This window comes from Corvus hawaiiensis, chromosome 26 (assembly GCF_020740725.1).
Source record: "Corvus hawaiiensis isolate bCorHaw1 chromosome 26, bCorHaw1.pri.cur, whole genome shotgun sequence".
In the NCBI taxonomy this organism is placed as follows: Eukaryota; Metazoa; Chordata; class Aves; order Passeriformes; family Corvidae; genus Corvus; species Corvus hawaiiensis.
This window is the reverse complement of record NC_063238.1, coordinates 28135158-28146638: the sequence shown is the minus strand read 5'-3', so window position 1 is coordinate 28146638 and position 11481 is coordinate 28135158. Positions and strand designations below refer to the sequence as shown.

Below are 11481 nucleotides of genomic sequence, written 5' to 3'. Positions count from 1 at the left end.
GCTGCATCCTGAGACCAATTCTCTTCAATATCTTCATTAACAGCCTGGATGCAGGACTCAAAAGAATACTAAGTTTGTTGATGACACCAAAAAAAGGAGGAGCTGTTGACTCACTTAAGGGCACGGAGGCCCTTCAGAGAGACCTTGACAAGTCAGAGGACTTGTGGGCAATCACAAACCTTACGAAGTTTAGCACGAGAAAGTGCTGGATTCTGCATCTGGGATGCAGCAGCCCTGGATGTACTGACAGACTGGGGAATGAGATGCTGGAGGGCAGTGCCATGGAAAGGGACCCAGGCATCCTGGTCGATGGCAAGTTGAACATGAATCAGCAGTGCCCTGGCAGCCAGGAGGGCCAAGTGTGTCCTAGAGGGCATCAGGCACAGCATCGCCAGCTGGGCAAGGGAGAGGATTGTCCTGCTCTGCTCTGCACTGGGACAGCCTCACCTCAAGTCCTGGGGGCAGTTTTGGTCACCACAATATAAGAAAGGTGTTAAGCTACTAGAAAGTGTCCAAGGGAGGGCAACAAAGATGGTGAAGGGCCTTGAGGAGCAGCTGAGGTCAGTTGGTCTGTTCAGCCTGGAGAAGAGAAGACTGAGGAGAGTCTTCATTGCAGTTACAGCTTCCTCATGAGGGGAAGAGGAAGGGCAGGCATTGATCTCTTCTCTGTCTGGTGACCAGTGACAGGACCTGAGGGAATGGCCTGAAGTTGTGTCAGAGGAGGTCCAGGCTGGATATTAGAAAAAGGTTCTTCACCCATGCAAAACAGCATGAAAATGTGGTTGTATTTTGTGTAGAATGGAACATTTTTTGATCTGTGGTTTGTTGTAAAAGAGAAATAAAAAAGTCCATACCTTCTGAAAATACATTATTTCTCAAATAATTGGTTTTTGTCAAAGACAGGAAAATTAGGAATTAAACACTGGTGTTCCTGTATAAAATATGCATCTTTTTTTCCCAAGTTAAATATTGAACAAGGCAAGCAATGCTGAGAGTTTAACACCTTAAAAAAATTTACTGATCTGGTTTTAGCTCTTCTCTGAGAAAAGACTTTCAGATTTTGAATAGTTTGTTTATGACTTCACAATGGGACATGATGCAAAAATTCTCAAATTGTGACTTCTCTCAGGGATGCTAATGGGTGAAGTGTTGGTCTTGTATTTTGTTTTGGAGAGAAAATTTTCTAGAAAAGATAGATATATAACTTTATATCTTAAGTAAAACATACTATCTAACTTATACCATCAACAATGAAATTATAAAATGAGAAGCAGGTCTAATGGCTGGATGTAGGTTCTTGTTTAAATCACTTGATTCACAGAAAAACATCCTAATTTTGATGATGCTGTGATTCAGTTGTAGACATTATATTTGAAATAAGATAGCTCCTTAAAAATAAAAAGTGTTTCAAAATCAAAAATGTGAACTCTACAAATGGAAAAAATCTTTAATTTTGTAAAAAACCTGACAAATGTAATTTTAAACAACTTACAAAAGGTCACAGAAAAAAAAAAACAGAATAAGGTTGGAGTACAAATCATTGTTCTGAGCTCTCAGAAATCATAACTTCTACATATAATGTTTTTTTCTCTTTGATCTAAAAGGAAAAACAGGAAATCATGAAAGGCAGGTAAGCTCTGTAAAGACAGAAAGGGAAATAAATTTGATCAAATGGACATTTCTATTGAATAGAAAGTTTCTCTCTGAGAAATTGACTCACAAATGTCCAGGAGAAATGGACATGTAGCTGGAGGTATTTAAAATTAATGAGCACTGCAAAAATGTAGTTGACATCGGGAAAGAAAATCTGCAAGTCTGGAGGGGAAGGCAGTAAAGGCCCCTTACAAAAAGAGTAAAGAATCCAAAAATCTTCTTTTGAAGATGATGATCAACAAATCCAAAATTTCACATAATTGCAAATACTACAATATTAGGTTAAATTATGATACAGTGTTATAATGAATTATTTTACACCATGGTTTAAAAATATGACAAGTTAAAAAAAAAATGCCTGCAATGATAGTCAAAATTAAAACAGAGTCAGGAAAAGAAGAATTGAAGATTGCTGGAAGAAGCTCAATTTAAAAAGGAGTTTAATGTAATGATCATAATTTGAAATATTTTGCTTAAACTGGTTGCTTATTCTAAAGAGAAATCTTATGCCTACCTTTCATATTGAAATTTAGCAGGATTTGTAGTAAAAATAACTAATTAAGAAAGTTACTTTGATCAGTTCAAATCAGTAATCAAGTATGAACTGCAAATTAAATCAGAAATAATTTTTAAAATAAGAAAAAAAGCATGTATGTTATATCTGTTTACTATGTAAATATCAGTATGTAATGGAATTCAAAATAAGTCAAACCTATTCTGACTCGTTCCTTAAAAATAAAAGACAGTTCAAAATTAGACAGATGATATTGAATAATAGTCTAGCAAAAAAATCTTTTTTCTCAGCTGACTCCAGTTATGATCAGATTATTGAGAGATGCCTCTCCCCAAATCAAGGTGCAAACGAGGCCGTATGTTGCAGTCAATAATACGGATTTTATTTAACAGTAAATGTGAGGCAGAGGAGAGAGACACAGAGAGAGAGAAGAGATTAAGCAGAAGATGGTTCCCACACGTGGATCCAGAGGCATCCCATTGGTCCTCTCTCACCCTGGACTTCCCAGTGGTGGGGGTCCCGGGTCGATCTTCTGGGGGTACCACCTTTATAAAGTCCACATTCGGATATCCGTGGGGTGGTCGAAGATGCAGTTCCCACAATTTTGGGTGATCTTTGTTTGTTTGGTGATATGTGTACTAGCAGTTGCTTCCTTTCCCACAGTTTGCCACTGTTGCAGTGGGGATCCTGCAACACGCATATATCAAACCAGGAGTCCCGTGGAAAGGAAATATATATGGACAGACAGATTCTTGATAGCTGTTTCAGAGATGTTTATTTCTCCAGCCGCATGGCCGGAGCTCTGCTGAGGAACTGTTCCAGTCACGGGACCAAGGGTCCTTCTGCCCGCGCAGGGAACACAAACCAACCAATGGGAACGAGGCTGAGCAGGGGCAGGGAAGCCCCGTGTCTGTGCCCTCAGGGCCCCTCTGCCAGGGCTACACGGCGGGGGAGGGACCCCAACATGCCACAGTGGGAATTTTTGTCCAGATACGCTAACCAGGATGTACTAGCCAGATCTTACCTCCACCAGGTCTGAAATTAGCTCCTTCCTGGCAAAAATTTCTCCTGTCTGTGTTTAAGTTGCTGTTTTGGTGTCTTATGGCAAATTCCTTCTGTGGCCTTGCTTTGAGACAGGCAGCTGTTTTCTTTCAGTCCTTATAGTTCCACATAGAACATTTATGCCAATTTACTCCAAAATCTACAATATAAGCAGTCAAAAAAAAAAAAAAAAAAAAAAAAAAAGAGATTAAAGGAAATAAGACTCTTAGAGAAGATAATATATCTGTGACTGAAGAGCTTTTGAAAAATATATTTTTTTTAAACTTGCATATTAATTAATAAAGCAAGATCTTGCATGCAGTATACACAGATTTTGGACATACAATGAAATTTAATTTGGAAGAAAGATCTCAGAAATTAATACCACATTTTAATGTCCTAATAAGGAAATTTAAATAAAAGGAACAGTTATGAAAAATAGTTATTGCTTTTGTTTTGCAAGTATGTGGTGATGAGGAACAAGGAGAACTTATCTTAGGCACAACCTTATTTAATGTGCTCATTTATGTTCTGGAAGATTTACAGGACACTGCATGAATATGATTCATAGGTGATGGTATAATAGAAGGCAGAACACTTACAAGAAAGATAAATTAACAGTTCCAGAGAGATTAGACATATGACCACAGATTTCTTATGTAAGTAGAATCAAGTACAAAGTATCAAACTAATGCAATTCAGACCTCAAAAAATTAAAGAAACTATAAATTATTTAAGAAATTATTTAAGAATTTAGAAGGGATATTCTGGCAGTAATTTTAAGGATTTAAGAAAAAAAGACATTAACAAAAAAATATCAACAATGAGATCTATATTCCCTGGTGACATGATAGAAATTCTATCACTTGAAACATTCCAGAAAGCCTAGGAAGAATAGTAATGAATGTACAATAAAGTAAAATGAGTAATTGTGGGGTAAAATTACTTAAAATTACTTTTTTCAAGCTCAGATTAAAATGACTGTGTACTACAGATACGAAAACCAATGAACTGAATAATTTTTAGGTACTTTCTTTTCACTCTCATCTACATCTGTTATACCACAGTCAGTATAATGCTTACTTTGGTAGACATATATTTTATTGGTGCTTATATAGTGTAAAATAAAAGGCACTTTATACAGTCAGCAATTAAATGAAATCTTATTTCTTCTGTCAATTAACTATATGACATTTACTACTTTTAAACAAGATGGCTCAAAATTTTCAGTCTGTCATTTATCTACAGATATGCAAGATGTCAAAATCTCAATATAGCATCATTAAATTGTGAACTTTCTCTCTTATCAGAAAGCCACTATTGCATAACATCTTGAAAGCTCAGAGTTTTGTTAAACATACAGGATCACAGCTTGTCAGAATCACCAACTACCACCTGGGACATAAAGAAGAAGAACAAAGAAAAGAAAACATAAAATACATTTATTTTACGTCTACTCAGAAGTTCTTTTCTGATGATACCTTGATAGTTTCAACTTTGGATTATAATACTTGCTTAGCACTTTCAATTGCAAATAAATGTTCTCATTAAATACATTGAGTTTTCATGGCTATGAAATGTTTCTGTTGGGCTGAATAATTAATATGTTGTTTATTTTAGGATTGTAAATGTATCAGGAAAGTTTTTCTCCATATCAGAAAATCAACCAACTTGCCGAACTTTACCATAATAGACTCAAAGTTTAAAAAGTTTTAGAAAAAATTTTTGGAAAGAACTGAAACATATCACAATAGTAGCACAAGAAGATGAAGGGAAAACCAAAGATGAAAACACTAGGACTACCCCCAGTAACAGTAACGCAACATGAAAACAGCATCAAAAATCTCACCAAAACGCTGCCAAATATAAATCTTTGTTGTCATTGAACAATAGGGAAAAAGAGTACATTTCCTGACATGCAATCTCTGAGTGTGAAGTAATATTTATTTATTCTTGTAAAGTGGCAACATAACAATATTTTTAAAATTTAATTATTATTTAAAATATTTTACATGTAGCAAGTATTATATGATTTATAATTTTAGTGAGCTAAGTGATTAATCAGATTGTCAGGTGAGCACTTTATGCTGCATAAACTCAGGACATTGGCTGGGTAATACTGCTAGCCCTTTGTTCATGATGTAGAAAATATGGAATGACACTGAAGAACTGATTTTTTAGCAGGTACAGTATGTGGTTTTGTTCTGAAAAATACTTGGAAAAGTACATTCATGCATTTGATATCAAAACCATTAAATATTGAAAACTAATAAGAGTTAAGTAAAACAAAAAGTTATTCTTTTTTTTTCCATTTCATAATGAAACAAAAATTCTCACAAAAACCCTTTACTTGTCTGAGATGTTTTATTATTGAAAGTCAGCCAATATAAACAGGTTGCTCACCATGTTCTATCTGCCTTTTTTTTTTAACAGTGACATCCAAAGGAATGTGAAGAAGAAAATAAAGAAAATATATGGTTTAAAATTCTGATGTTGATTTATACTCACTACCCCTGCCGTCTGCATGTAGCCGAGCAGAGGAATGGTTGACTGGCTCAAGACAGTCAGGTGGGAAATGGGTGGGGGAAGAGGCAGGATGGAGCACCTTCGTACAGTCTGTGGGTAGTGAAATGCGACGCGGGCCCACACTGTACTGGGAGCAATCAACTGCATAGGACCACCATAAGCCCCAAAGTGGTGCCAGTAACATTCTGGCATTTTGTAAAGTGCAGGCATGAGACTTTGGCACCACAATTAACATAGGCCAGCCTGGGGGGCCTGGAACTGATAAAAGGTCAGCAAGATATGTGCAGCGTGGTGCACTCCACTACCCTGGATTTGAAAGCTGATGAAACCACACTGGTTCCTAGGCTAGTGGTTATCTACTCTCTATTTTCTTTCTCTTTTGCTTCTTCTGCATTCTTCTTCTTGAAAGATATTGTAATCCAGACTAAAAAGTCTAGTCAAAGCCATGCCAAGTGTATTATTATATCTGGATATTCTAAAGTTTGCAAGCAAAAGTTGTTTGTTACTAAACCTGCTGAGAACGTTGTTATTTCTCCCATGCACCTCTGAGAGTATATCCAGCTACCTTTCCCTAAATCTGTCGAGTGGGATTGTCCACTACAGTGAATAATCATTAAGTGCAATAAATTTTAGCAAACACAATGTTCAGACAGCAAAAGATATTCAAAAGATATCTATAGTTGGAAATAAAGAGGAATTATGGTGTTCCAGGGTCTCTGAACCAATGAAACTTACTGGTGCTGCCTCTCTCAGATACCCTTCCCACTCTGCCCAGAACCCAGTTTCAGCCCCCCGAGACCCGGTAGTCCTGTCTCAGAGATGCCACAGTAGCGCCAGCCTCCATCTCCCTGCAGCTCTGCCATGCCTGGCCATGAGACCTGGTGATCATCACCCTTTCAGGATCTTAGCTATGATATCCATTCAGTAGGAAGTTATGTCCTCTGCACTCACCAGAATAGATGGCAACCCAGACAAAGCTCACACCAAAATATGCAGCCATCCAGGTCTCTGTGGGCCATAGCATTTAACTAGTAATGGATGGCAGGAGTGAGAACAGCTATGTGAGTTGTGATCAAGTGGATGATCTGATCAGTCTGGTGACAGAGCTACAGGAGAAGTAGAAATGTTAAGGAGCAGCAGGGAGTCTAAGAAAAAGATAGACTGGTGAAACTACCCTGGAATTACAGTTAATTCCTGAATGAATAAAAATATTTTAATATAGACTATCGCTAACAATTCTGAGATGTGCATTAACTAAACAAAAGCCTTTCAGGAAAAAAGTCTCTTGGTGCTAATAATACTAAAAATAGAAAGTAGGCTATTGTGAGTAATCAATACACAAAGTAATTTTGGAAGAATATGATACAGAGATATTGCTATTATTTCCCCAAGTTGCTGGGGGAGAACATTATATAAAAAAAAATTAGTGATTTTGCAACTACTTAAATATATGGTAAACCAATTTTCTTTTGTCATAGTTTAACCCCAGATGGCATCTAAGTACAACACTAAGTACAACAGGCTCGCTCCCCACCCAGGTAGGGTCGGGGAGAGAATCCAAAGGGTAAAAGTGAGAAAACTCATGGGTTGAGATAAAGACAGTTTCATAAGTAAAGCAAAAGCCACACACAAGCAAGTTCAAAACAAGGAATTCATTCACCACTTCCCATGGGTGTTCAGCCATTCCCAGAAAAGCAGGGCTCCATCACATGTAATGGTGACTTGGGAAGACTAACACCATCAATTGAATGTCCCCCACTTCTTCCTCTTTCTTCCCTCAGCTTTATGTATTGAGCATGACCCCATATGGCATGGTAGATGCTGTGGGTCATTTGGGATCAGCTGTCCCAGCTGATCCTTCCCAACACCTTGTGCACCCCCAGCCTTCTCACTGGTGGTAGAAGAAAAGGCCAGGATTCTGTGAAAGCACTGTTCAGCAATAGCACAAAAATTCCTATGTTAGCAACACTGTTTTCAGCATAAATTGAAAACACAGGCCCATACCTGCTATAGTGAAGAAAATTAACTCTTCCCCAGCCAAAGCTACTACAACTTTGTTTTTGTAAAGTAATGAAAAATTCTTTTATTTCCTAAGATATTTAACAGTAAAATGTTTTTCATGTGTTATTATTTGCAAGTTTCTATTCAGAAATTATAGCAATGTGACTGCTATATTTAAATATCTAATATAAGCTATAAGCTAATGACTCCTCTGTGATTTTATTTGTCCTGATTCATATCATCTCAGTATTTTCAATGATGTATTATAAACAAGCAAATTGCAAGTGCATATTTTTGGTAGCATTGACTTCTATTTAATAAATGCCTGTTGCTGTCATTGCATAAAAATATGTTCAATTGTCATAGTGTAAAAATATGAGGATTATAATAAGCAATATTATAATATAATATTATATGAAATTATAATAAACGAACATAAAACATTTCCTTTTGTACAGCTTTGATAATCTTACCCCTACTATGGAAAATTTTTCTCTCCAGCTTGAAAATAAAGGGCACACCCCAGTCCATAAGCATATATATGTAGAGAAATATTTTTCACTCACTCACTCTTCTGCTTTTGCCTTTGGCAAAAATAGAAAGATGGAACATGGTCTAGAGTAAGAGACACAGAAATTCTTTTTATAAGATATTTTTTCTTAAGAGGAGATAAATAGACTAGAATAAAGCATGAATTTTTTTGTTCCAAACAAAATCTGTGTGCGTCTTAAAAGGTCAGATTCTTTTTAATATGTGCCATTTTAAAGAAATATATAAAGAAATATATCCAGTACAAATTCCTCTTTCCTTTTTACGTTATTTAAATGAACTAGATCTTTTGTTAGAACATCATTCTTTAAAAAATCTAGTGCACAAGAAAGGAATCAAAATTACTCTGCTGAAACAGTAGCTCAATTAGCTTACATCCAAGACTAGCCAGCACTGTACACCAAGGTCCATTTGGACCAAAAGTTCATGCCAGTATCCATGGTGCCTCATATATATACACCTCTATGCTTTTCTGTCTTTTCTCTGTAAAAGTCCAAAGAATTTTCTTCATAAACCACTGGAAGTTTCCTTCAATTGCTCCAGATTTTATTGCAGACTAGATGCCTCTTTCTGAGTGTGTGGTATTTTAAGTGCTGGTGTTTCAATTCAGCTACTTACCTTATTTGTCAAAGTGTCTGTTTACACCAGAAATTAAGATTTAATTATGATCTATATATGTTAATACATCTACATCCTCAAATAGAACTAAGAAACACAATACTCATTAATGTATTTTTAGCTTGAAACACAATCTCTCAAATGAACTGAACATCAGTTTTGTTTTATGAGTGATTTAACATATTGCCTTGAAATGTTTTTATTGAGCTGATTAGTATCTCAAAGATTTCTCAAGTGAACAATGTTATTTAAGCTTTTCAGTGGCAAGCTGAAAGCCTTCAGCTCATATTTCATCACAAAAATAACACAAATTAAGCTGAAATTAAGTTACTGAACATGGCACGAAAGTTTTATCTCTGAAACTTTGGTGTCACATACACAGTAACATCATTTGATTTAAAAAAATTATTGCCTTCACAAAGTGCTGGAGCAGGACATTCACAGAGACAGGCATTGCCTAACAACATAGAATCTGCATGATGTTGAAGCATTCAATAATTTTTACTTTTTAATGCAATTTTTATGCAAATGTAGAAGATTTGGAACACAGTCTGTATGCTTTCCCTCTGACAGTGACTTTGTTATCTGTGCACCTTAAAAAATAACAGAGTTTCAGTCCAATCACTGTCAAATTCTTCATGAGCAAAGCTTTCAGTAGAATTATATTTTATTTCTAGTTAAGTTGACTTGAAAATGTTTTATTCCCGAGGTCTGTCTATTCAAGGGTAAGTTATGTATCAGCTAAGATACCAAATGAAGGTTTAGGTTGTCATAAATAACAATCATTTATCAAACTGAATATCTTCATCATTACTGATACATTACACAGCACGTTCTAAACAATGAAGCATTCTGACTGAGGAAATCTGCTCTCTAACAGAAATTACATTGAAAGAAAACATTTCTATGGCACAATAAGATTCTAAGTTGTAATAGCAAACTGAACCTCCAGTTTCATTAGGATCAGTTAGGCTGTTCAAAGTCAGAAATTAAGTCAGGTACAACTATCAGACAATCATTTGGGTGTTGTTTTATGAAAGTGAGAGCCCACAGATTAGTTAACATGTGAACAAAAATTCACCTATAGATATATACATATACACTAGTAGAGTGTAGAAGATAATTAAAGACGAGTTTAAAAGCACACAGTCAAATATATATAATATTATTTCCATAACAATTTTTCTGTATTGACCTAGAGCAATCAAGTAGCAAATTTACTTTTTTTCTACTTAGCTTTAAGCTGGGTTATTTTTTCTTCCAAACTATTTGAAGGAAAAATAGCATTATATTTTCCAGCATAGCCAAAATAGTTTCTTTAAATGCAGTTTCAAATTACTTTTTGATTTTTAAAGTTTTCTAGATACCTTTAGAAAAACATTTTATCTAAACAAGATAGACAGAATAGTAAATAAAATCTGAAGCCATTAGATGAATATTTCTTTAAATTTGAATTTTTGCTGTAAATAGTATGATTTTCATTCAATTTCTGTTGTCATATTACTTCCCAGGATAAGGTTTCTTTTACTTATACTTCTGTACAAAATATGCTGTTAGGAAATCAGAAGAAAAGTAATTTTTTATCTATTTTTCTGTATGATTTTTTTTTCCCATACCAGATAATTACAAAAAATAATTTAAGACAGACAGCCAGGCATACATAATTTATGTAAATATTAGTGAGTTTAAGGACTAAGATGAATTTGAAAAATTTCTGGAAGAGCTAAAATTTTGAACAGATGTGGAAAACTCTGTACAGGTTGCTTACAAATGAAACAAAAACCCCAGCACACCCCACCCTCAAATCCACACATATGCAGATGTCAACTGTTATAATATTAGAAACTGAAGTAAGTAATAAAGCATTGTACAAACTGTATCTATATAAGAGATTATAGGAATTGTGGTTTCAAAAAAATATATTATTTACAGTTTTTTTAGTTTTCTTTGTTCATGTTTTTCAATCTTGGCTATAACTATAAATTATGCCATAGCTATTCTTATAAAGAATTAGCATTCTCTACATGAGGAAATGTTTTTATGGAGAAAAATACAATGCAGCAACATTATTTTAATACATATAATTTTGGGAAGATAAATATACCCTTAGGAGTCTCAGTGTTTCCTGTAATTTTCCTGTAAAGTTTGTGAAACAGCTCATTGGGATGCAATTCATGCCACTTTTGTGTGACAGATGATTTGCAATGAGAACTGGGAGTCCTGAATCACTAAATGGCTAGTCAATTTTTAAACTTCAAAGCAAAGCTGAATTAAATGAATTTATTTTTTATAATCTACCAAGTGCTCCCATAGCTTCATCTACTACCACTAAGATTATGAATCTCATATGTCTCCCCAGCATGAATGTCTCTATCTAGACTAGGATCTCACAGGTGTCCTGCTGTTTCCCCAAATGAAAGGTGTTAGACTTAATTTCATGAACTTGCTCCTCTCTATTGACACTCCTGTAATATTTGGTACTGTAATTCACAGCCCTTGACTTCTCAGCTTGACTTTTCTCTACACAAAGCTCTGTTATATCTTGTGTCTGCCAAATTCTTCCCTCTTTGATCTATGCT

The 11481-nt window shown here is 35.2% G+C and overlaps 1 long non-coding RNA gene across 2 annotated transcripts in view; it reads right to left on the bottom strand.

The window, feature by feature from the left end:
- Nucleotides 1–3138: 3138 nt before the first annotated feature.
- LOC125317144 overlaps nucleotides 3139–11481 on the bottom strand; it is a 58539-nt gene continuing 50196 nt past the window's right edge. For both annotated transcript variants that reach the window (XR_007199948.1, XR_007199949.1), the window contains exon 4: nucleotides 3139–3368. This is a non-coding gene — a long non-coding RNA (uncharacterized LOC125317144). The remainder of the gene's footprint in view (nucleotides 3369–11481) is intronic.